This window comes from Neofelis nebulosa, chromosome 4 (assembly GCF_028018385.1).
Source record: "Neofelis nebulosa isolate mNeoNeb1 chromosome 4, mNeoNeb1.pri, whole genome shotgun sequence".
NCBI lineage: Eukaryota > Metazoa > Chordata > Mammalia > Carnivora > Felidae > Neofelis > Neofelis nebulosa.
Window position 1 is genome coordinate 164706045 of NC_080785.1, and position 20508 is coordinate 164726552.

The 20508-nt window shown below is 57.3% G+C and overlaps 1 protein-coding gene across 11 annotated transcripts in view; it reads left to right on the plus strand.

Moving 5' to 3' along the window:
* The window catches only part of LOC131510726 (uncharacterized), a 64688-nt gene extending 56341 nt beyond the window's left edge, over positions 1–8347 (plus strand). For 6 of the 11 annotated variants that reach the window (XR_009261150.1, XR_009261152.1, XR_009261151.1 and 3 more), the window contains 3 exons: positions 4207–4389; positions 5665–5760; positions 6403–6819. The gene's annotated coding sequence lies outside the window, so the exon portion shown is untranslated. Of the gene's footprint in view, positions 1–63; positions 1537–4206; positions 4390–5664; positions 5761–6402 lie in introns of those variants that run through there. The other 5 variants (XR_009261158.1, XR_009261159.1, XR_009261160.1 and 2 more) reach the window with 4 other exon arrangements.
* The last annotated feature ends 12161 nt before the right edge of the window (positions 8348–20508 follow it).

The following is a 20508-nucleotide window of genomic DNA, read 5'->3' on the forward strand; positions in this document are numbered from 1 at the left end:
CACTGGGGGTGTCAGGAACAGGTCAGTGGGTCTGGGGGAGAGAATGACGCCGGTGCCGGAGAGGTTAGGGCGTTCCAGGGCCTGTGCCTGGCTGGGGGCAGCAGCGGGGGATCTACACTGTGATGTGTGCATGACTGTGTGTGTGTGTGCGTGTGTGTGTGTGTAACCGTGTAAGTGGACTGTACGTACGTATGTGGCTTGGTGTGCGGTGGTGTGTGTGCCCATGTGACCCCGTGTGTGGCCGTGTGTGTACCCGTGTGCGCGCGCACGCACACGGGCGCGTGCCCAGGCCTGGCCATTCCTCCCAGCCCCTCCTTCCAGAAGGCAGGAGGGAGGCGGCCAGCGCGGGCCGGTGCCAGCGCCGGAGGAGGAAAGGCCGCGCGGAAGCGGCCGGGAGACAGCGGAGGCTCCATCCCATCCCATCCCAGCGATGCGGGATGGACCCGCCGCTCCGCACCCAGAGCTCCGGGGGCCGCGCCGGGCAGACCCGGCCACTCCGTGGGGGCCAAGGCCGAGGCCGCCCGGGCAGAGGCCTCCTCCGGGCGCTGCACATCTGGCTGGGCGGGAGGCAGACCCTGCCGGGAGAGCAGACAAAGGCCCGCCCGCGGCCTGCGGGAGGAGGGGGCCGGCGCCCCGGCGGGTGCCCCTCACCCAGCCACTAATTAAAGGCCCTGAGCCCGAGGGGCTGGAGGCGCTCGGAGACAGACGGCTGTGGCCTCGGTGACCGACGCAAGGGAAGTGGGAGGTGCCGCTCCCACACCCAGACACAAACACACACACTGGCGAGCGACGCGCACACTCGAGGGTGGCCACACCTGCGCAGCCGGGGACCAGCAACCGGACACGCGGACCCACAAAGGACTCCCGTCCCCACACACAGCGGCGCCCTCAGAACCCGCATCCGGAGGCGAACACACAAGACACGCAGCCACACGCTCCCGGGACCCATGGGCACACTCACGCACACGCTCATTCACACACGCAAGACAGCCCGGAGACGAACGCACACTCGGGCCTACGCACACCTACACGTACACACTCGTTCACGCACTCACGCCAGACAAGAGACAAACTCACAGAGTCCCACAGAACGACATTCACCCCAAGTGCACTCCCATCCGGGCACTTACACACTTGTTACACTCAGACACACCCGGAGACGGCACGGAGACACGCGCACACTCACTGGACGTTTACATCCACAGCAGACACGAAACTACGTGCACACAACGGCTTACACACGCACCTATGCACACGCACAACACCCCTTACGATGGGTCACACGCAGACTCAAACACACCCAGACACTCCGAGGCATTTTCATGCAGACACGCGCATGCACACTCACCGCATTCACACATACGTGGATGCCCACACACACACACACACACACACAGCAAACAAACCCAGACAGGCGCCCGCACGACCTCGGGGTCGCACACACTTTGGGACGCCGCACGCCGACACAAGCCCCGAGGCTGGACGGTCCAACCGGCCCGGGCCCGCAACCGTCCCCGCCCGACGCGGACGCGCAAGGTCACCGCCCCCCCCCCCCCCCCGCCGCCGCGCCCCGGCCCCCTCCCCCCGGGCGCCCGCCGGGGCCCGCGGAGCCCGCTCCCCGCCGCGCCGCCCGCGCCTTTACCTGCGGCCGCCCGCCCGCCCGGGCCTCCGTCCGCCGTCTCCGCCGCCGTCTCGCCGCCCTGCGCAGGAAGGGAGGGAGCGAGCGCGGCGGCGTGGCCGGGGGAGGGGGCGCGGGGAAGGCACTTCCTGAGCCGCCTGCCAGGGTTATAAAAAACCCCCAAACCGCGCGAGGCCAGAACCCCGCCCGCCGCCGCCGCCGCCCGGCCTGGGCCGCGGGCTGGACCCGAGCCAGGGACCCGGGAGCTCGGGCGGCCCCGCCCGGACCGGCCCCGCCTTGGGGGCTGGGGGGGGGGCGGGGTGGGAAACGGCGGGCGGGGAGAGGGGCTGCGGTGGGGGCGGGGAGAGTAAGGTGGCAGGTGGGGGAGGGGAGAGAGGCGGGGTGGGGGAGGGGAGGGAGGAAGAATTGGGTAGGGGTAAGGGGAAAAGGAGAGAGAGGAGAAGGGGTGGGGGGAGGGCAGATTGAATGGAAAGAGGCGGGAGGAGGTGGGGGATGGAGGAGGAGGCACCGTCGCGTGGGGGGTACGGAGAAGGCATGGGGAGCCGAGGGGAGGGGGGAGCCGGGTGGAGGGGTGGGGGAGGGGAGAGCCCACTCCGTCGCCGGCACCGCCAGCATCGACAACAGCTGTTATTTATTGAGGGCTAGTCCTGCTCAAACAAGCATTTATTGGGCACCACCCGTGTGCCAGGCACGGTGCCCGGGGCGGCTGGATAAATGTCAGCCCGCCCCTGCCCTCCCGGAGCTCCCCTCTGGGGGCTTGACCTGCCCTGGGCCTGGCTGGTTCCATTTCACAGAAGAAAAAACTGAGGTCAGAGAAGGGGAGGGTGAAAGTTTGATGGGAGCAGGGCACCCCTGGGTGAGAACCAGCACATGAATGGGGCTGACCTGCACAGTCAGGGCACGAGTGAAAATGCACACCAAGGCGTGGCCGGTTGCCCCAGAGGCCTTTGGGTGCCTGGCCAGGGGTTAGTGCTGCCGGTGGGGGGGGGGGGCGGGCGGCAGGGCAGTGACCCCCAACCTCTCAGTTCCAAGGCATTTTCCAGGCCTGACCCCAGGGAACTAGGCAGACCCTGGCCTGGCCTCGTCTTGCCCTTGGCCCTCTCCGAGTCTTGGTTTCCTGATCCCTACCGGGTGGCTAATGGCAACCTTACAGGCAGCTGGGAGAGGGATTCATTCAACAGCCAACATTTGTTTCTTTTGTCCTGAATTTGGGATGTGAGGTCAGGGCTCGTGCATACAGCAGGTACTCCATAAATACCAGACTCTTCCTGGAGCTCCTGTGACATTGGAGATCTCCGCTGGCTCCACCTCTGCCCCATTCTCACCGCTGGCCAGACCAGAGGGACAGGCCACCCTTGGGTTGGCTACCCACTCCCCCAGCCGAGGAACCAGTCCCAGTAAACCAGCTTGGGTCTCGGTCTTCAGTCCCCTGCACTACCGGAGGACCCCCCCTGGAGCCCACCCTGAGCTGCCTTCCATTTCCCCCTTTGTCCATCAGAGACGTGGCCGCCTGGCCCTCCTCACTTTGCTGTGATGCTGCAAAGCTCTCACCTTCAGCCCCACGGGCTGCTGCAGCCACCGAGCCACAGTCCCCAGTCTGGACTGGGTGGCCACCAGACAGCACTGGGAATTTCAGGGCTGCTTTGAGTCAGGAGCTCCCAGGCTCTGCCACTTACTAGCTATAAACCTCTTCTAATGATTCGGTGAAACTGGTTCTTTTGCCTCAGTTCCTCCTCCCTACCAAGCTGCAGCCCCAGATGTCCCTTGGGGTCTCTCCCTCTCCCCTCTGGGTGGGGTCTGGATAGGGCATGTGACTGGGCCCTAAGCCGCTCCCACATCCCCCAATGTCGTGGTCTCAAGGATTGATTGGGGGATGGGCCTGCCCCGGCTTTTGCAGGGAATCCTGGGAAACAGACTTTTGAGCACTGATTGAGCACCATGTTGTGCCAGGTGGTGGTCCAGGTACTGGGGACACACGGTCAGGAACAACAACATGGCACCCTCACTGAGGTCACCATTCTGTCTCTTCTGCCTGATAGTGCTGTGGCCACTCCACCTTGTTCTTGAAGTTTCGGCTCAAATGTCACCCCCCCCCCACCGCTAGTGAGGCCAGCTCCTCCCCCACCCCCACCCCCCCACTTCTAGATTACATCCACACCTTCTCTTCCCTTCCCTGGTTTAGTTTACTCCAGAGTCACTGCCTGACATTGTGGAATACACATTGTCATTGGTTCTCTCTCCTTGACCAGAATGTCAGCTCTGAGGGAAGAGCATTTCGTCTGTGTGGCCCACAGCAGTGTCCCCAGTGCCTAGAACAGGGTCTGGCACTCAGGCACTGCTCAGGATCAGAATAAACAGGGAGCCAGCCAAAGGCTCCCGGTGCAGGTGGCACGGACGTTTGCGGTTTGAATGTTAAGAAGGAGGCTCAGGGGGTTGAAGGCGTCCTAGGAGGGAAACACAGCAAGTGCAAAGGCTGCTAGGGCCAAGCACATTCTCTTTTGACTTAAACCAGCTTGGACTGACTCAAAAAAAATTTTTTTTTTTTTTTTTTTTTTTTCCTGACTTAGAACCTTTAGAATGCAGAGCGCTGTAGTGCGCCGGGAAGGGTGCAGTACTCAGCACTGCCACAGGAGGGCCTGCCGGAATCGGGACGCTGTGCGGGGGGACTGGGGACATCGGAAATGAGGCTGTGACACGATGCTGGAGCGCTTGCTTTGAGGCCTGTTTTAAGTTCACATCAGCCCAGTGAGGTAGGCACTGTCATCATCCCCATGTCCCAAATTTGAAAACTGAGGCAAAGAAAGGCTGAGTAACTTGCTCAAGGGTTGCTCAGCTCCCGGTGGTCGAACCGGAAAAGAACAACCAAGATAAGCCATTCAGAGGGAAGGCAGGGTGGCCCTGGGATCGTTGCGCTGAGGGTGGAGGGACCCCTTTCCCTCCGCTAGATGTTTTCCCAGCTGTGGAGTTGGTGTCCCCTTAAATATTGAGATGAATCTCGCTTCCCCCAGGTCAGGTGAAATTGACATCCCCCCCATCTCTCCCACTTAGGGGGTCAGGGAGGACGCCCTGCGGTGGGGGAAGCCACGTTTAATGGCAGATGGGAGGGATGAGTAGGAGTCAGGCAGTGGGAGAGGTGAGGAAGAGAGTTTCAGGGCCATGCCGTATTTCCCTGGGATTCCTCCCATGTCTGGAGTGAATATTTGCTCAAACTCTGCGAGGCAGGGCAGAGCGGGGAAAGACACTGTGTCTGGTCGCTTATGTGTGGAATCTAAAAAAACCAAACTCGTAGAAGCAGACACAAGAATGGTGGTTACCAGGGGCACCCGGGTGGCTTAGTCGGTTGAGCGTCTGACTCTTGATTTCGGCTCAGGTCATGATCTCCTGATTCTGGGGTTCGAGCCCCGCATCAGGCTCTGTGCGCTCTCTCTCTCTCTCTCAAAATAAATGAACTTAAAAAAAAAAAAAAAGAATAGTGATTACCAGGGGTTGTGGGGTGGGGGCGACGGGGAGATGTTGGTCAAAGGACACCAAATCCAGTTAGAGAGTCAGTTCTTTGGATCTAACGTTCGGCGTGGTGACTATAGTTAACAACGCAGTATTATATTCTTCAAAGAAATGCTAACTGCCTGCGGGTGCTAACGGGACTGTCGCGTTTAAGTGCACCGGATCCGTACATCGTATGCCTTAAATTTACACGGTGTTGTACATCAATTATATTTCAATAAAACTGGGGAGAAAAGGTAAAACAAAAACCCAACCCCCGCCCAGCAAATGCAACGCGGGCCTCCCACCCTCCCTCTCCAGGGCCCTGAGGATTCCTCCCTCCCACCCCCACCCCTTGGCCCCCATTCTAGCACAGGGCACAGAAGGGTCTCCGATTCCCCCCCTCCCCTGCCCCCCAGCTTTGGGGCCTGCTGTTGGGAACATCACTCTTGATCTCAGAGGGATGGTCTGAGGGCTGGACTCAGTTTCCCTTTTGCTGCTGGGCCAGACGAGCCTCAGCCGTCCCCCTCTGCCCCTCCCAGAGCACACGGCCAGCGACTTTCCTCCAGCCCGGCACTTTGTGACATAGACTTCAAATGTGGCGCCTTTCTTGTCCTGCCCCACCCCGACGCGTCCAGGTGAGTGGCTGGCCTCCAGCCTTTTGCTCTTTCAGGCACCATGGCCACCTCAGAGGTCTCGGGGGTGCCTGGCAGAGGATCAATAAAATCCCCCCTCACCCTCATGTGAGAAACCCCAGTGGGTTGTGACCTCCTAACATTTTGTCCGTGTGTATGTGATGGGGGTGGTGAGTGAGCAGGGGGCTCTCAGGCTGGGGATGTGGCTTCGGCAAAGCCCAAGTTGGCTTCTTGGGTTCTTCTTCTGGAACAAGCTGTCTCTTAGCATTGGGGATCATCTCCCATTCCCCAGGGGAAGTCATGCCCAGATGGAACGGCACCCCGCCTTCTCCAGGGCGGCCCAGGTCTGGCAGAGGGGGCCCGAGTGTCAACTGGGAGTCAGGAAGCCTCTGGGGAGAGCCAGGTGGGACGGGGGCACCTAGGATGGGTGGGGTCCAGCTGGAGAGAGAAGCAGATGTGGGGGAAGTCCCAGGGGGTGAGGCTTCTGCTCCAGAGGATGGGCCAAGGGGTGGCATCCAGGGGACACCAAGACCCCAAGGGACGCCTGGTCCCTGGGCTTCTGCTGGGCCCCACCAGGGTTGCATCCTGAGCCCTAGGGAGCAGAGAGACGTCTTCTAGAAAGCAAACGTGTTCTCTGGCCCTTAGACCCTGCGAATACTGGGATGCGTCAACGGGACTGTGGATCTGAAGAACAGAATGCCGATGATCCCCAGGAGGGTCTGAAGGTTAACGGGGGACTGGAGAGATGAAGCCGGGAGCCTCCCGCCTCCTGCTGTGTGTCCCTGGCAAGTTGCTTGGCCTCTCTGAGCCTCGTTTCGTGCATCTGTTGAGTGTGAATGCAAATACTGGCCCTCAATAGGTGCTTAGCTCCCGGCTGTTGGACGAGAGGCTGGGAGAGGTGTTGCAGGTGGAGTCTCGGCGGGCAGGGGAACCGCTCAAGACCAATTCTGTTGCTCTCTTCTTGGCCAGGACATGTAGCACACAGTAGGTGCCTCATAAAACCTTGCTGACCTGTTCGGGTGCAAGACTCCTCAATCTAAGGCTTCCTTTTCCCTTTCCTTTAAAAAAATTTTTTTTTCTAAATGTTTATTTTTGAGACAGAGAGAGACAGAGCATGAACGGGGGAGGGTCAGAGAGGGGGAGACGCAGAATCTGAAGCAGGTTCCAGGCTCTGAGCTGTCAGCACAGAGCCCGACGCGGGGCTCTAACCCACGGACCGCGAGATCATGACCTGAGCCGACGTTGGAGGCTCAACCGACTGAGCCACCCAGGCGCCCCTCCTTTTCCCTTTTGACTTGTCTTCCAGCCTCACCTGTGCCTCCCTGGTGGGGCCACCGGGCAGGCAGGCACACTCAGTGCTGAAGTGTAGATTCTGAAGCCTGGGTTCAAGTCCTGACTTGGCACACAGTAGGTGCCACAGAACCACATTGCCATAACACTGATTCGTACTGTTAGCGTGGGTTTCAGGCTCCAGATTCTTCTGGGGGCCGCAGCAAGCAGACCTCTCCATGCCGATCAGCCCCTGCCCCATCCCAAAGTGTGGGGTCAAGGCAGAGGTTTCAGCCCGGGGCACTTTGTCCCCCCTGCCTCCCCCAACCCCCCCCCCCCCCCCAGAGGACATCTGGCAATGTCTGGAGACATTTTTGGTTGTCATGCCTGGGGGAGGTGATACCGGCACATGGCGGGTAGAGGCTAAGGGGGTGCTAAGTGCCCTACAGTGCCCGGGACCTTGTCCATCACAGACATGATCTGGCCCCAAATGCAAACAGTTTGGAGGTGGAGACTCTCTGGGTTGAGGAGCAGGTGCTCAGAGTTACAGCCCCTACTGCCTGGCCCAGGGCGGGTGGCCTTTCCCTCTGAACGTGTGTCCCTGTCTGCAAAATGGGGGCGATTGTATCAGTTGCAGAGGACTCTTGGGACGATTAAGTGCGTTAAGGATGTAAAGGGTTTAGGACATGACCTGGCTCACAGGAAGTGCTGTCAGTGTGGACGAGTTACTATTAGCGACAGGAGGACGATGACGGTGGGGGTCGCATGTGTCTTCTGCCCCTCTGCCCTCTGATTTCTGAACTGGCTCCTGGAACAGCCAGCTCTTGTTTGCCCGGACCCCAGTGGCCCCGTAGCCAAGCAGGTTCACCTCTGAAGCCAGAACAGACAGTGTTCAGCTCACCACGGCTGGAGAAAACGTCCCCCAAGCCCGTCGGCTCAGGGAGGCGCATGGAGCTGAGTCCCCCACGCTCAGGCATTGGAGAAACAGAATTTGATCTAAATAACTCATCTTAACCTTTACTCCGAGCCCTCATTCAGCTATGGGTGGGGGAGGGCGGGAGAGAAACCATAATCTCAGTGGATTCAGGGTCCCCCATTCCCACCCAGGAGGTGAGCTGAGAGAAGGGTCAGGACGCAGGCAGTCTGCGTTAGAACCTGGCTTTACCGGGGCGCCTGGGTGGCTCAGTCGGTTGAGCGGCCGACTTCGGCTCAGGTCATGACCTCACTGTTCGTGAGTCTGAGCCCCACGTCGGGCTCTGTGCTGACAGCTCGGAGCCCGGAGCCTGCTTCGGATTCTGTGTCTCCCTCTCTCTCTGCCCCATCCCCCACTCATGCTCTGTCTCTCTCTCTCTCTCTGTCTCAGAAATAAATAAACATTAAAAAAATTAAAAAAAAAAAAAAAGAACCTGGCTTTGCCATTTACAAGCTGTGTGACCTTAGGACAATTACTTGACCTCTCCGAACACAGGGACAGTAATAGTGCTCACCTTATAAAGGGGTTGTTACGAGAATGAAATGGTCAATGTGTATAAAGCGCTTAGAACAGGGCTTGAAACCCTGTGCGCGCACTCGAAAGCGAGTGAATATGATGAGGATGAGGAGGAGGCTGACGACTCCAGCTTGGGGGATGACTGACTGATCCGGGGTCTCTCTCCCTTCGCACTACTCACACTGTGAACTGCAGAGGCCTTGGTTGTAGGGGGCTGTCCTGTGCATTATAGGATGCTTAGCAGTGTCTCTGGCCTCTACCCGCCAGATGCCAGCAGCACCCCCAATCCTGCCAATCAAAACCGTCTCCAGACATTGCCCAGTGTCCCCTGGGGTGGGGGGCAGAATTGGTTGGGTGACAGCGGCTGGCCTGATCCTGGGTTGTCTTCTGTCCCTGCTGGCATCTGCTGGGATGAGCCTGGTCCTTCCTAGCCCACCACTGTTACCTGACTCGCAAAAGCCTTTTATTCCCCCCCGCCTTTTTTTAATTTTAATTTTAATATTTGCAGAGACCGTCTCTCTCTAAGACAGCAGAATTTAACTCCCTGTCCCAGGACCGTACAACTGCTAAGTGGTGACCTGTGATTCCAGTCCCCACCCGTCTGCCCTCCTGGTGTCAGGAATGATGCATGGGCGTGTCCATCACCGTCCACAGAGCGTCGTGTCCACTAAAGGCTAACTCCCGTCATTGGTCTTTATAGTGTAACCTCACTGTGGGCCGACAATGCCCGTGACGTCTCCACTGTGGCTCTGTTGATGGGCACAGTGGCTCCCGTCGTGGCCAGGGGGAAGGAGCAGGAGACATGACTCTGGGGGGGGGGAGTTTGAGGTCTTCGGTGGAGGACCGGGGGTTTGGTCAGAGAGCAAGGAGCAGGGTGGTGGCAGTGAGGGCTGACTTCCCCTTCCAGGCCCTCGGGGACATTTCTGGTCTCTGAGGGTGGCATGCAAGGTCCTCAGGCCTGGCTTGTGTCCCCCTTGTCCCCTCCCTCCCTCCAGTCAAACTGACTCACTCTCTCTGCAGCCTGACTGCCCCCTGGCCCCTCTGGGCTCTCACAGTGGGCATTTAATTGGGGCCTTGGATGTTCAGGGCATGCTCTGTGGAACCCCGGCCAAACCAGGGATTAAGCAAAGCTAAATGGGGTTGTTCCTTGCAGGCCTTCCCAGAGGTTTTCATTTGCTCATGTGTTTTGCACAGCTTTCTGGAATGCATCTGCCCCCTTGACGTTTCTTGCCCTCTGGAGCACTTTTTGGGGTGCTAGGGGTTCCTGGAACAGATAAAGGAAACGCTGCCTTAACCCTAAGGGGAAACTCGAATGGTGCAATTTCAGGCTGAGGCTCCTGGCCAAGCCTCAAAGGTTTCCTCCTCCTCCTCTTCCCAGGACCATGGCTCTCTCCGGGGTGGCCCAGTGGGGTAGCAAACTCTGGGCAGCCAAATTAGGAGCTCAGGATGAGGCTGGATGGGGGTCAGCCCGGGCTGGCTGATGGGGGCTTGAGAGGGGCGGGGTTCCTGGACTGGAAAACGTCCCTCCCCTCGCTCTCTGGGGGGTTCTCGAGGAGGGGGCGTGTCTTCTGGGAAGGCTCACGGAGTCCCCTGGGACGAAGCCCAGAGTTTAGCTCAGGGGAGAAACATCTGATCACCCCTGGGGCCCAAGTCCAGGGTCACAGTGAGAAGCTGAAGATTGGCCCCCTTCTTCCGAAACTAACATGTGGTGCTGGCCTGGCTTCCCCTCCGTCTAGCTGCCGGGCCTCTCTGCCCAGCCCCCTCCTGCCACAGCCCTGCCCCAGCGTGTCAGACCCACCGATCTTTCCTCTTCCTCCTCCTCTGGCCACCCACTCCGGCCTCTCCCGCTGCCTCTGGTTGTGAGCACCCTGGGGACTTGGCCACTTCAGGCCTCGGCCCCGCGTGTCCCTGATGGGCACAGGCCACCGAGGCCCAGGGAAGTGGAGGCAGATGCGAGCTGGGCCGGCCTCTCCTGCTGTGTGCTTGTTATCACGACTGCTGTCAGTTGGTATTGCCAATGGGGGACAGGGAAACCGGGACGAAATGGAGAAAGAGGAGACACGTGGTCTCCGGGACACCTTGACCTCAGCCCCCGGCCACTCTCTCTTCTCTTCCTCACCACGGGAAAAGCTTTCCAAACTGCTGAGGACGGTTCCTGCCCTGGGGAGCGGCTGAGCCACTCTTATCTCCCCTGTGTCCCTGACGAGCCCCCACCGCTGCCCTGGTTCTCCCCAGGCCTAAGCCCCACTCCGAGTCTGCAGGGCGGGGCTGGTGGGTTTGGGAGGAAGGAGAGGAGTGGGGAGGGCGCAGCAGGACAGAGGTGGGGAGGCCAGGCTGGCTGCAGCCGAGGGCTCAGGAGTGCAGTAGCTGCAGTCAGGCCGGCAAGAGGGAACAAGGACAGATTCCTGCTTTGTTTCCAGTTATGGTAAAATGGTAACATGAAATTTACCATTTTTTTTTTTTAATTTTTTTTTCAACGTTTTTTATTTATTTTTGGACAGAGAGAGACAGAGCATGAACGGGGGAGGGGCAGAGAGAGAGGGAGACACAGAATCGGAAACAGGCTCCAGGCTCCGAGCCATCAGCCCAGAGCCTGACGCGGGGCTCGAACTCACGGACCGCGAGATCGTGACCTGGCTGAAGTCGGACGCTTAACCGACTGCGCCACCCAGGTGCCCCTGAAATTTACCATTTTAACCCTTCTTTTCTTTAAAAAAAAAAATGCTTATTTTTGAGGCAGAGAGAGAGGGAGAGAGAATGAAAATGACTGTGGGAGGGGCAGAGAGAGAAGGAGAGAGAGGATCCCAAGCAGGCTCCATGCTGTCAGCACAGAGCCTGACGCGGGGCTCGATCCCATGAACCGTGAGATCAAGACCTGAGCCGAAATCAAGAGTCAGACGCTTAACGGACTGAGCCACGCAGGCTCCCCACATTTTAAAAAAAATGTTTATTTACTTTTGAGAGGGAAAGAGAGAGGGAGGGAGGGGCAGAGACAGAGGGAAAGAGAGAATCCGCCCTGACAGTGCAGAGCCCCACAAGGGGCTTGAACTCACGAACCATGAGATCATAACCCGAGCCCCTATCAAGAGTCAGACGCTTAACTGACTGAGTGCCCCAGCACCCCAGGTGCCCCACATTTTAACCGTTCCTAAGTGCACAGCTCGGTGGCATTAAGCAATTCACAATGTCGTGCAGCCGTCCGCCCCATCCATCTCCAGAACTTTCTCATCTCCCCAAACTGAGACTCCGTGCCCCCCGAAACGCTCACTCCCCACCCCTGGTTCGCACTACTCTCTGTCTCTGTGGACAGGACCCCTCTGGGGGGACCTCACGTAAGGGAGGAATCGTGCAGTATCTGTCCTTGTATGTCTGGCTTCTCTTACTTTACGTGTCTCCAAAGCTCAGCCACGTTGTAGCATGGATAAGCACGTGACAATTTTTAAGGCTGGATAACGTCCCCTTGTATGGATGGACCACGCTGTCGATGGACCTTTTGGCCGGTGTGAACGCTGCTGTCGTGAACTGCTGTGTACAAGTATCTGTTCGCTCACCTGTCGTGTACAGAGATCCCTGCTTTCAACCCCTTTGGGTAGATGGATACCCAGCAGTGGAACTCATGGGCCCTATGGTGGCTCCGGTGTGATTTTCTGAAGGGCTGCTGAACGGTTTTCCACAGCAGCTGCTCAAATTCACCGTCTCACCAGCTGAGCACGGGGCTCCGGTCTCTCCACATCTTGGCCAGCGCCTGGTATGTTCCTTTTTTTTTTTTTTTTTTTTTTTAACATTAATGATCATGTTCCAGGAGAATTAAAGGCAGAATTCTTTTTTATTTATTTTAATCAATAATCAATCAATCAATCAGTTTATTTTTTTTAAATTTTTTTTTTCAACGTTTTTTATTTATTTTTGGGACAGAGAGAGACAGAGCATGAACGGGGGAGGGGCAGAGAGAGAGGGAGACACAGAATCGGAAACAGGCTCCAGGCTCCGAGCCATCAGCCCAGAGCCCGACGCGGGGCTCGAACTCACGGACCGCGAGATCGTGACCTGAGCTGAAGTCGGACGCTTAACCGACTGCGCCACCCAGGCGCCCCAAGTTTACATCTTTAATCCCACGGTAGGTTCTTGAGCAAGGGACATCCCAGGGAGGACTTGCCAGGTGGTACCTTGAGACCCCAGAGCACAGGCCACGTGGGAAACAGACTAGGGGTTCGTCCAGCCACAGGCACAGTAAGAGCCGGGACTGGATCCAGGTCATATGAGTAGAAATAGCTGGTGGAGATCCAAGGAGGTGAGTTCTAGAAAGAGACCTGGAGGTGGATGTGGTTCACACGTTGGCTGCCCGTGACGCCACAGAAGGGATAGCCCAGGGAGGAGGATGAAAATCTGCGTAGGAGACAGAGCTGAGTCATCAGAGATGCAGGGGCAAACTGGTGATGTGACATAAGGACCCAAGCGACAGCTGTTGGGTCTCAAGCAGCGAAGAGTGTTGGAGGGTTGACCAGCACCCCCTGCCCTTGGGACTTAGCAACCAGGAGGGCCAGGGAGGTGAACGGGGTGAGGATGGGGGGGGTTCCTCAGCCATTTGCCGGTCAAGGGAGCAGGGTCTTCAAGGCTGGAGGAGGGGATGGGAGGACAGAAGTGGATCTGGGGAGCACGGATAGCCCCTTCTTTCCTATTCAGCTCTGATTTTTACCGCACGGTGTATCTTTTCCTTGCAGATCTTTTGTTTTCCTTAAAAAACAATTCAGGTGTAATTTGCACCCAGTAAAATCTACCCATTTTAGGGTACAAGTCTATGCTATTTGACAAATGCATACCGCCCTACTGACACAGCCTCAATCAGGATAGGCGTGTGCCCCCCTCCCCAGCCTCTGGCAACCACTGATATGTTCCCAATCACTAGTTTGTCTTTTCCAGAAGAAAAGTGTCAGTGGAGTCATACCGTATGAGCCTTTGGAGTGTGGCAACTTTCATTCAGCAGAACGCACGGCAGACTGACCCCCGATGTCAGTGTGCCAGTATTTCTTTCCTGTTACTGCTGGGGAGTGTTCTGGGATGTGGATGTACCACCTTCTACCAGCCCATCTGTTGAGGGACATTTGAGTTCTTTCCACATTTTGGAAATTATACATATATCACTGTAAACATCTATGTGCAGGTTTCTGTGTGAGCGAAAAGTTATGTCCTCTGGATGAATACCTAGCAGTCCTGACATTCTCTCTCTGTATCTCACACACACACACACACACACACACACACACACACACACACACACACAGCTTTGGGATACAGTTCATATACCATGCAGTTCACCCATTAAAAGTGCCAATTCAGGGGCGCCTGGGTGGCTCAGTCGGTTAAGCGTCTGAATTCAGCTCAGGTCATGATCTCGAGGTTTGTGAGTTTGAGCCCCATGTCGGGCTCTGTGCTGACAGCTCAGAGCCTGGAGCCTGCTTTGGATCTGTCTCCCTCTCTCTGCCCCTCCCCCACTCATATTCTCTCCCTCTCTCTCTCTCCCCCCCTTCTCTCAAAAATAAATAACATGAAAAAGAATTTTAGATATCCAAGGGTCTTGGATCACCTCCCCCTTGAATAGGACCATACAAACTTCCTATTGTTCAGATGCAGTCTGAACAGTATCCGTAACATCCACAAGTGGATGTGGACCTATTTCCATGGCAACCCTCAATTGCATGTCTCGTTCCGTGCGCTCCGTTCGTGGAAATTCAGGTTAGCTCAAGCCTTCTAGAACCTTGCCCATCATGGAGGAGAAGTGGGTCAAGGAAAGGGTGTTCAGGATAGGGAATCTCTAAGGCTGAGGGGAAGATCAGTGGAGAGAAAGAAAGGAAGGCCGTAGAGCGAAGCCCACTGATGGAAGAAGCCTGTTCCAGCCCCAGGGGCCTATGCACCTGCCGTGTCCCCCGACTGCTGGGCTCTCCTCTAGCTGTTTGAATGGCCAGCTCCACCGCCCTTCAGATCTGAGCTCAAATGCCACCTCTGCAGAGAAGATGACCATCCCAGCCACAGCCGCCTGTCTCTCTCTCACTGTTTCCTGTTTATTTCCTTTATTGCACAGACTTCAGGATGTCAGCACTTTTGGGCTCTAACTTGTTCATCACACTCGTTTCTCCCCCTGAAGTGTTAGCTTCAAGAGGGCAGAGGTTAGGAACGCCTTCTCCCCCTTCCCCCTCCCCCCACCAGGTCTAAAACACAGAGTTCAACTCATGTCTGTGCAAGGAACAAGGGGGTCCTGGTGCTGGGGAGTGGGAACCAGTGGGGGCTCCCTACAAGCTCTCTGAAAAGTCAGGGGATTGGGGGCCTGGATCTGAGCCCAGCAGCCTGGGGCTCCTCTGCAAACTGACTCCGGCTTAAAGCAGGCTCTTGGGAAGGGAAACAGAGGGCCTCACATACCCCAAAGCCTCCTCTGTCTCCTCAGAGTCCAGTGAGGCTCAGGGGCACGTAGTGGGTGCAGGGTGGGGGGGGGGCGGCGGGGATGCGGCGCCTCGCACCTGCTCTTCTTCCTCGGTGGCATCTCACACGCGTGGAGGCCCAGGAGCACCTGCGCTGGCAGGTAAGACCGGGGCGCCCTTCTCATGCGCTGGGCCCTCCAGTCGCCGGGCCAAGGAGGTGCCCTCGGGCTTGCACGACGTGCGCTTCCATGGATTCCTCGTCCAGCGCCAGCCCGCCGATTTCTTCTGGAGCCACCCGACCGGTGCCAGCACCACGCGCAAGCGGTGGGCGCAATGTGTGCGCCCCGGGCGGGGTTGGGGGGCTTACAGCTTCTGGGGAGGCCCGCTGAGGGGCAGGACTTGGCTGGGGCGGGGTCCGGGAGGGTCGGGGGGGCGGCCAAGGGGCAGAAGAGACCCATGGGGGCTGCCGGGACCGTGACGGAGGGGGGAACCCGGCGTCTTCGCCAGCCCGCGCCACGCTGTAGAGAGCCACCACGTGCGTCGCAGTCAGCAGCCGGAGGGGTGGGGGCGGGGCCGGAGGGCGGGGCCTGGGCTGGCGTGGGGAGGGGCCGTGGAGGCAGAGGGGGCAGCGGCGCGCCCCCCGTGGAGGCGGGGCCTGGGAGGAGGCCTAGGAAGCGTGCGCTCCAGACGTGGGGGTCCAGGGCGCTGACTCTGCGCCCCCCCGGGAAGCTGGAGGTGCGCCAGAAACCAGGAGGGGGCGGGGCTCGGGCTGAGGGAGGAGCCTGAGGGTCCCCGGGGCTCAAGGGGGATGGGAGGCAGAGGGCGGAGGGCGGGGAGGGGAGGTTGTGCTCTTCCGCAGCCTGAACTGTGCCACCGTGCGCGGCCACCTGTGTCAGACCTGGGAGCTGGAGAAGCGCGGGGCGGCGCTGGGGTGCAGGCCTGGGTGAGGGTAGGGTCAAGGGGACGGCGGCGGGGACTGTCCTGAACAGCCTGCACCACGCACCCTAGGGGACGCTGCCGATTGAGAGGGCCCAGGAGATGGGGAGGGGGTTCGCGTGGTCGCGTCCTTGGCCACACCAGCAACTCTCCCTGGCCTTCCGTTCCCAGGGCGAGGCACTGGACCTGGCCATCATCAGCCCGGACCCCAGGTGGACCCCAGGTGAACGTCTCCATTGCTGTAGCGGCCCACGAGCCGACGCCCTCAACAGCCCGACGCAAGAGGAGGATGAGTTCACCTTACCCCAGGGTGAAGACCAAGGCCTAGACCGCGTTGGGGTTTGGGGGCCTGAGGAGGTGCGGGCCGGAGCCCGGGGGCTGAGTGTGGGGCTGAGTGAGGGATGTGCCTGTGGCTAAGTCCGCGCGGCTGGTCCTGGCTGCACGGGGTTTTGTGTGTTTGTGAGAGTTCACGTGTGCTAGCTGTTGTGTGCGTTTGTGGGAGGTGTAGACGGACATGTTTAGGGCTAATAAGACTGAGGAGCTGGGCTGCCTGGGTTGGAGTCTGGCTTCTGCTACTTAGACACCCTGGGCCTTGGGCCATGGCCCAGATTCTTCCTGCCTTGATACCCTTTTTCATTGTGGATTCATTCATCTCTCAAATATTTACTGAGCACCTGCGGTGTGCTAGGCACTACTCCGGGCCCTGGAGGTCATAGCCGTGAGCAAAACAGACACAGATCCCTGCTCTGGTGGGCCAGGCCAACAATAAAGACAATGAATTCAGTATACTGTGTGCCGGATGGTGGTGAGTGCTGTGCGTGTGTACATGGGGAGAGGCTTGGAGTTTTAGATTGAGAAGCCTTCCTGAGAAGGTGATATTTGGATAGAGTTCTTGGGGGTGAGGAGTGAGCTGTGTAGTCGCTTCAGTGGAGGAAGAGCCTCTCTTGCAGAGCAGAGAGCCTGTGCAAAGGTCCTGGGGCAGGATCAGGCTTGGCTTGTTGGAGGAACAGGGCGGAGGCCTGGAAGGCTAGAGCAGAATGAGCCAGGGGGAGAAAGGGAGGAGGTGAGGGCAGGGAGGGGACAGGGGCAGGTCCTGCAGGGCCTTGTGGGTTGTGGGAGGGGCTTGGCCTTTCCCCACGGAAGGGTGTTGAAGCAGCTTCCTCTGGCTTGCATGTGGATGATGACAGCATTTACCCCAAAACTTTCTTATAAGAATTATGTGAATTAATATGTCTAAAGCGATAATACAGTGCCGGGCGCATACTAAGCGTGCATTAAATATTAGGTTATTATTATGCGTGGTGGACATGTGTGTCCTAGGGTGTGTCTGAACCGCAGCTGAGCTGGGTGCCTGTTAGTGAGTTTGCTGTTGTGAAAGAATCTCTCTAAAGCTATTAAAAACACACACACACACACACAACAACTCTGCTGGGTGTTTGAAAGCTCTGATGGGTTACTGCTTTCTGGCTTGGACGGGCTCTTTTGTATAACAGATGTTATCCAGATGTCAGCTGGGGTCACTCGGGCCTCGGAGATTTGGCGCCTGCCTCTCTCCCACGACCTGCGGGAAGTCCAGTGCCCTCCCCGAGATGTCTGCAAATTCCCAGGGCCTCTGTTCCCATGGTTCCTTCTTGGCCTGAGTTCCTGCCCGCTGAACCCTTGCTCTCACTCACCTATCTGGGGCCAACCCTGTAGGGGAAACAGTCCTGTTTTCTTGATTTCTCCGGACCACCCGCATGTGATCTTTGCATACGGACCCCGTGGCCCCGTGTTCTCCCTAAGATTCTGCCATCCTGACGGTTTTTTAATATTGTCCGAGCCTCCGCGACAAGCTTCCGTAAGATGGGGCTTGACAAAAATTCCACTGCCCAGAGGAACACTTTGCATGCTTCTTGGACAACCCGGCAGAGTTTATCACCAGCTTAAAGTGCACTGGGCTGTTGTATGAGGGGGAATCTCACCCAGGACACCCGAGGCCATGGCTGTGAGCAGCTATAGGTGCTTTTGATGTCAAGTGGGCTTGATGTCAAGGTAGAAAGATGAGGATTGGCTGCAGAAAGTCGAGGCAGAGGGAGATAGGAGCGGGCACAGAACCGATGGCGGCGGGAGCTGGCGGTGAGCAGTTGTGAAAGACAGCACCGCGTCCCTGGGGAGACATGCAGCTCAGAAACCGTTACAGTGATGAGCCAGACTTCTGGAAAATGAGGCAAGGGTTGCTTCAGACAGAAATCTGCTGTAGATTCTTCTGGCAGTTCCTGTAATATTAACTGCTTTCTCAGGGCGTGGCTAGTCAGGGCTCAGCGTTCAAAGCTGTAGCAACGGAACCTCAGGTGGGGCAGGGGTGGAGAGCAACCTCCCTGGGCGGGTCACGACAGGCGAGAAAAGCCCGGAACTGGTCAGGTTCCAAGACAGGGGTGTGGGGTGTGTCAGAAAGATGCATTCTGCTCAAGCCTGGAACTGAGACCAGGGTCATGTTGACCTTGGCCGCAATTCAGGGCTGCTGTGATGTGGACTGAATTGTACCCAGGACTATCCTTGGGAGGCTCGTTTGGCTTCTGCATAACTGTAATTGCAGCATTTGGGGTCAGCTGGAATAGAAACTTGACCTTGGCAAGGGCCTTCCATGGCATATTGTCTGGTATTTCTTAATCTTTTCTGGATCAAGACTCATTTGGGAATCTCACCAAACCTACAGACCACCTGACTTGATCGCTGCCTGTTCCCCGCCCCCCCCCCCAATACCCTCCCCTCCCTCCCAGTATATTTACCCAGATAATTTTTTGGACAGTTGTATGGTATCATGGTTGCCCAAACCTGCTTAAGAACCTCTGATTTTACTCTGCTTCTCTCATTTGATATGAGAGGAAATAATCACAAGACCGTAGCACCTTGCTCAGAATTACACAGATCATTAGTGAAGGGCTAGGTGTCAGGCTAATGGAGCAATTAATCAGAGTCAGAACTGGATGCAAACCCTGGCTCCACCCCTTACTAGCAACAGAGTCAAATCTCCCTGTGCCTCAGTTTCCCCATCTGCAAAATCGAGATAATAATGTTTTTTTTTTAAACGTTTATTCATTTTTGAGAGAGAGAGAGAGCATGAACAGAGAAGGGGCAGAGAGAGGGGCGACAGAGGATCTGAAGCTACTCCGTGCCGACAGCAGAGAGCCCGTTGTGGGTCTCGAACTCACCAACTGTGAGATCATGACCTGAGCTGAAGTCAGGTCCTGACTCAGGACCTGAGCTGAGCTCGCGGTGGTTGTAGAGCTTACAGGAAAAGCAGAGTGCAAGCATCGCGCGCAAGCGCCTCTCAGGCGCCCCCTGGTGGCGTGTTTCCTAAGGTTTCATTGGCCAAACCAGGTCACATGGTCAAGCCCAGCTTCGGGAAGCAGAGAATCAGAATCCGTATCTTGGAGGAGGGGCTGCTAAATGTGGTGGCTTTGTTTGTTTGTTTGTTTTGTTTTGTTTTGTCTTCCTCTCAGTGTCCCATACACGTTTGCTGGTGAGTGGCTGGGTAGTGAGTTACCAGCTTACAACTTAGAGAGTTTTGACCCTAATGGGTGTTTCTACTTCTCCGAAGAGGAGAACTTATAAGCAGAAACTATAACCTCCAGGCCAGTTATGGAAAGTGACCTCCTCCGTCGGGGCCATTTGCACGTCTTTGTTGTGGGGTTCTCTTCCTCATCCACCTGCCTCCTGCCGTCTTTTCCTCCCCCATTCCATACCTTACCACCTTTCACCTGCCTGAAGGGTTGAACAGACTATTGTGGGCTAGCCTGGGAACTCTATATAGTCTTTACCCCTGCATTGTTCTCAGTGGACCATGCTGTCCAGGGATGGGTGGGATGGTCACAGCCAGCCTCTTGTCGCCTGCCATGGCAATCTTGAGGACATTTCTCTGTTCCTTGGCTTACGAAGGGCCCACGGGCAAGGTGGGCTCTGATCTGTCTTGTCTCCCACCTGCCTTAGAACAGCGCCTGGCACGGGGCTAACACTCAGTAAATATTAGTGCAGTGAATGTTTACACGCAGGGTCCAAGCCCCCGTCCGAGGGTTTATACCTGTGAGGGTACCCAGTTGTATGCCGTTCCAGTGGCCACTTCCTTTTGCCCCCCGTCCACCAGCCCTCTGTAACCCTCAGTGCCGCCCCTTAGTGACTGTGGTCAGCTGCCCACAAAGTCCACAGACTCCCCCCATCCTCTGCGAGAAATCTTCACTGAGCCCTGGACTCAACCCTCGCACCCATGACTCAGAACAAAACTGTTTGGTGGGAGATGGCAACAGGTTTCGCTGTGGGATGTGAGGGAGTAGGCGTGCATCTGAGTTGGTCTGTGTGTGTGTGTTTTGGGTGAGGACACAGATTTTCTCTGCACTAGGGGGTTCCCCCCCATCTTTGAGGGGCTCCCTTCACCTCAGAGACTGGGTGGATTTGGACATTCATTTTGACTACCTTCCAGCAGAGGGCAGTCAAGGGCCTCATTCTCGGTCGGGTCTATGGCGACGACTTTGAAGCATCCTGCAATGACAGGGTGCTTTGTTCTAATTTGCATGGAGGTGCCCTGTGAACTAGCCATGGACCCCGGTCTGCCTGTATGGTGTCCATGTGCGTGTGGCAGCCGAAAAGCCCCCAAAAGGTGCGCGTCCT